Raw genomic sequence first — 5,766 nt, 5'->3', positions numbered from 1 at the left:
AGCTCGAATACCGAATGTCTCAAATCAATGCCAATACAGACTCCAGGTCACGTCTTCTCCTACCTGATGCGCCAGAGGACAAGCCGGACGAAGCAGAACTCGTCCACATGACTCAAGTGTAAACCTTTCCTGTGACTGCACAACAAATGAGACAAGCGAGTCAACGCGACCGCATCCTGTCAAGGGTGCATTTCCAAGTCCTGAACTGCTGAAACACCTGTGATCAAGATGATCAAATCCTGCCCTTCTGCCGACGAAAGCACGAGCTCTCTGTACATCAGGGAATAACCACACTCTTAGAAAAAAGGGTATGGATAGTCCTCCCTTAGGGGAGGAACGGTCCTGTAACCTATGTTCCTTTAGAAAGGGAGAAACGTTCGTCCCTAAAGCAGTGGTGCAAAGTTCCTCCGTCGCTTGCATCTCAATATGGCGGCCCCGAATCGAGCAAATCGAGCCCAATAAGGCTTGACGAGGACGCTACCTCTCTTGTACGGGACGAGAGGTGCAGCAAATAAAAGCGTAACACTAGCTTTCCGCGAACTGTGTTTATTTCCGAAGTCAGATTCCCCCCACAGGTACAGAAACTTGCTTCTCAAAAGCAGTTACTGGGTCTTCTCGTCGACAGCACTGCGATGTTAAACGGAGGCAACCGATACCCAGTTACTTCGCGCACTTTCCGTCTTACCTTTGGTGTTCCTCAAGTCACAATTCCTTCGTCAACCGCGCATCACGGAGAAGGGAAAACTGAATCCGCGAAACAAAAAGCTGCTCTCGAACGAACCAAGTCGAAGCCGCTGTTTATCGCGTAGAGTGAAAGAAGGTTAAATCGCTAGCCGCCAGATGGTGGGGTCAAGCAGAGTAATGGTGGCATGGTGGCGAACGAAGCGGTCCAAGGAGATCTTAGATGGTCATCGTTTGAAGCCAGAGAAGCAGCTAGCAAGATCGGCTACGACGGGCGTCTGCGACTCATGGACCGAGGACGGTGGGCCAAACGACTATTTGTGTGCATACACTTGACAGGGATACAGACAAAGTGGAGAAAGCGACTGTACCAGCTGGAAAAGAAATATGGCTTCTTTACTGTGCCCGTGGCTGCCACTACAGAGCAAAAGTGGGAACTGGAAATGCGGAAGAGAGTGTGCGAGGAAGAGGCTGTGCAGTGGTCGGAGGCGGCCCGCTCAAAGTCAACCCTGCAAGTGTACAACCGCTGGAAAAATGAAATATCGACAGAGACAACCCATTATGATAATAGCCTGGGCAGCCGCCTGCTTTTTGAAGCACGTGCGGGAGGGCTAAGAACGCTAGTGTACAGGCAGCGTTTTGACCAAGAGGTACAATCAACATCATGCCGGGCATGTGGCGAAACCGAGGAAACTATCAAGCATATTGTGCTCTCCTGCCCAAGTCTCGTACCAAGACACTCGGTAGATTGGGGCCAGGCGCCAGACAACGGGCTGCATCTAGACGAGGCACAATTACACGAACAATTTCTGGCAGAAGCCCTCGGCTTCCGAGTTGGGGACACAGGCAAGGGTGCTGTGTGCTGGCCCAGTGCGGACTTAAATCGCGCTGCAGTGGCACTGCAGCCCAGCTGGAAGTGCAGCGACGGAGTCGAGAGGACCAAAAGGAGGCTCGAGGACTGGTGGCGAAGAATGCAACAGTAGTGCAATTTTTTTTCTTAAAAGTAAACATTAGACAGAAGTCTGTCTGGTTGGGGAAACGATTATTAAAATACGACGACCAACCAATCCCTAAATCAGGGGCCCAACGTTTCGAAGCCGGTTCGGCTTCTTCTTCAGGGGCGACTATGGAGGAAAGGAGCCGCAATCTTCTTTTTCCTCTATGACGGAGGCGAATGTGCATGATCCCATCTTCTTCCTCTTTGATCGTTTCTTGAAGATAACTGGTGGAGTCCGTTCACATACACAGATGGAAGTGCGCCAAGAGACCTATTAATGTTTGTTGGCGTGGTCTGAATGTGCCAAGATTCAAGGAAGAGCCTTCGGCGAGGATTAGTTTCAATGTCCAGGATACGTGTGTTTAGAAAGTCAATGCGGTGGTCATTTTTTTCACAGTGTTCAGCAACCGCGCTGCGCTCTTGATCGAAGTTGCGCACATCAGCCTTGTGTTGACGAATCCGTTCATGATAGTTCTTTGTTTCCCCGATGTACGAGGACGGGCACTCCGCGCAGGGAATCTCGTACACCACACCTTGCGCTTTCTCTTTAGGGGGCCGATCTTTTGGTCATGGCATAAAGCGTCCAAGGGTTGAAATTGGCTTGTGGGCCATCTGAATGCCCTCCTTTGCTAGCAACCGTGCAAGCACTTCACTTGTTCCCTTGATGTATGGGACGCCGATGCGCGTGGTTGGCCGGCGTTTCGTATCAACCTGCGACTGGCGGTGTTGTCGGCTTCGGTTTTGACGACGGGCAATACGGTGTATGAAGCTGCCCGTATATCCGTTCTTCTTGAGGTCGCAAATGATGGTTTCATCTTATTTTCGTCGGTCAGAATCAGTTGAGCAAAGGTTCTTTGCCCTTGATAGGAGTGTGTTCACCACCGATACTTTATGGCTCGTTAGGTGGTTGGAGTCAAATTGTAAGTACCTTCCGGTGTGCGTTGGTTTGCGGTAAACTGAGAACTGGAGATGGTCTTTCTGCCTTTGTACAAGCACATCGAGAAACGGTAAGGTGTTGTTTTTTTTTTTCCGTTCCACGGTGAATTGGATGTTAGGCTCGATCGAATTGAGGTGTGTCAAAAAGTTGTCTACTTGAAACTTCTTCATGACGCAGAAGCAGTCGTCCACATATCTTAGAAACACCTTGGGGCTTTCAGCAAAGGACTGGAGAGCCTTTTGTTCTGTGGCTTCCATGCACAGGTTTGCCGTGGCGACGGAGATGGAGGCCCCCATTGCGGTTCCACTGGTCTGCTTAAAGTACTCTCCTTTGAAGCTGAAATAAGTGTTACTCAGGCAGAATTCAAGGAGGCGGCAAAGTTCGTCCACGTTGAGCTTGGTCCTGTTGCTCAAATCGCTGTCTTTCTCCAGGGTGTTTCTGGCAGTCATGACTGCTGAGGAGACCTGAACGCTTGTGAACAGGGATATCACGTCAAAAGATACCAGAATCTCCTCGGCGCTTAGCTTTAAATGCGAAATCTGCTCCACTAAGTCGCTGGCATTGCGCACATATGTCGGGGTTTTCCCAACGAGAGGAGAGATAGTGTGATGAAGGTAGTTTGACAATGCTCTGAGTGGAGCGGTGGTGAAGTCAACGATGGGTCGGAGGGGGACGTCAGGTTTGTGTATTTTTGGAAGTCCGTAGAAACCGGGGGTAAAGCCATTCCGGCAAAGAAGGCGCAGGTGGAGGCTCCTGGAATCTGGGTGACCTTTAAAAATATCCGCAAGAATCTTGTTCAACTTCGTCTGGACTTGTGATCTTGGGCCTCTCTTGAGTTTTTCATACGTAGAGCAGTCAAGGAGATCGCGGACCTTATGCTCGTAGGCATCCCGGTCTAGGACGACTGTTGAGTTGCCCTTATCCGCTGGCCGGATCACAATGTTTTTGTCCTCTCGAAGCTTCCGAAGAGCTTGCACCTCTTCTGTTGATAAAGTGTGTCGGTGATGTTGTGGAAGTTTTGATAGCACACCAACTACTTTTTGTCGGACTCTTTCGCGAGCGTTTGAATCCAGCTGCGCGATGCCGTCTTCTATTATGGCAACCATTTTTGGTAAAGATGGCTTCGTCGTTGTCATGTTATAACCGTGACCCTTTGCTAATACTGCAGCCTCACAAGGAGAAAGTAGTCTTGAAGAAAGGTTTGTGACAAACCCGTCGATGTTGTACGTTGCCTTGTTTTTCTCCGTCAGTCTCGAAATTTTTTTACGCTGGGCTGTTCGCTGTTTTGCTGCAGCGGTGGCAGCGACACTTGTGGCGAACGACTCTAAAGCTGGAAACACGTCGGGAATTTGATGTTCCAGCTTCCGACGAGTAAAAAACAGGTCCAGCTCTTTCTTCTTTATAGTTGAGTTGCACTCGTGTATTCGACCTTTAACTAACCTGTGCTCCGTCTGGTCGATAATCTTGTGTCCCTCTGGTGTATGGACGATGCGTTTGAGCTGAAGACTGCGGGGAACCACGTGTGAATCTCGGCAGTTTCATGTAAAGTCAAGATGGGTCTTAAACGTCGAGATGTTGCGAGCGATGTGCACATACCATTTTGCCAGCTGTGTAGTCTCCTCTCCGTAGTCTAGACGTAAAGACTTAAAAGTAAACCTTAGACAGAAGTCTGTCTGGTTGGGGAAATGATTATTAAAATACGACGACCAACCAATCCCTAAATCAGGGGCCCAACGTTTCGAAGCCGGTTCGGCTTCTTCTTCAGGGGCGACTATGGAGGAAAGAAGCCGCAATCTTCTTTTTCCTCTATGACGGAGGCGAATGTGCATGATCCCATCTTCTTCCTCTTTGATCGTTTTTTGAAGACAACTGGTGGAGTCCGTTCACATACACAAATGGAAGTGCGCCAAGAGACCTATTAATGTTTGTTGGCGTGGTCTGAATGTGCCAAGATTCAAGGAAGAGCCTCCGGCTAGGATTAGTTTCAATGTCCAGGATACGTGTGTTTAGAAAGTCAATGCGGTGGTCATTTTTTTTTACACAGTGTTCAGCAACCGCGCTGCGCTCTTGATCGACGTTGCGCACATCAGCTTACTGATTACCAGCTGAACGTTAGGAAAGCGACGAAGAGAGAGAGAAAGAAACACACTGCTGGACTATCAACCCTTTTTTATATACACTTCCTTTTCCTCTACCCAATCCTTAAAAGGGTAGCTTCTTCTTCTTTCAAAGCTTATACTTAAACTTCCTTTTTCTTCTCACGGACCGTGGTGTTCTCCACCTCTTCGACTTTCCCCATCCCAAAAGGGTAGCTTCTACTACTTCATTCGGAGCTTAGACAGAAACTTCCTTTTTTTCTCTCACGATCCGTGGAGTTTTTGTCTTCTTCGACTTTCGGATCTTGAAAAATGTCTTTCTTTTTGTCTTTTATATTTCCGGTGGTGTCACCCTCGTTTTTTCTCGGTCGGATCTTGGAGTCACAGGGTCCCAACTTGGTTCATCCGAGGTGCCGCTCTCTTCAGATACATTTTTCTTTGGGCATGAGCGCAATGGAGGCAACACTGACGCATTCTTTCTCCCCCTCCTCAATGGCCAACGCCTCAAGGAGCTCCCTTCCAAGCTGCTTTCGGTGCTTTGCTAAAACGGTGACGTTTGTGAAATCAGGAGCACATTTGCAGGCCCGACAATGTGCCGAGAGGTGGCCCGCCGACGTTAGTGCGGTCACAGAGGCTGCATGTTCCCTGGTGCGGTCGTTGATGCACCTCCCCGTCTGTCCTATGTAGCTGTTGCCACAGGACATAGGGATCTTGTAAACCACTCCTTTTTCGCATGGGGCGTAGGGTGTTCGATGCGCAGTGCTGCAGGTCGTCGTCCCGTTCTGGGCGGTTTTCCGGTTCACCCTACGGCACATGGCGTAGGCCTTGTTGGGGGCGGAGCACACAACGTGGACGCCTTGTCGGCCGGCGATCTTTTTTAATCGATGAGTAATGCCGTGAACATACGGGACCACTGCGAAAGGCGTTGGGGGCTTCTTTTGAGTTGTTTGATTCTTCTCAGGATTTTGACGTACTTGCCTACAAAGCTTTTCACATACCGGTACGAGGAGGGTACTCGAGTACCCAGAATCCTGGAGACGACCCAGCTGTCCTTG

Source organism: Ixodes scapularis, unplaced genomic scaffold (genome assembly GCF_016920785.2).
Source record: "Ixodes scapularis isolate PalLabHiFi unplaced genomic scaffold, ASM1692078v2 PGA_scaffold0__279_contigs__length_252992795, whole genome shotgun sequence".
Taxonomy (NCBI): Eukaryota; Metazoa; Arthropoda; class Arachnida; order Ixodida; family Ixodidae; genus Ixodes; species Ixodes scapularis.
The sequence above is the reverse complement of the archived record's forward strand: the minus strand, read 5'-3'. Positions refer to the sequence as shown.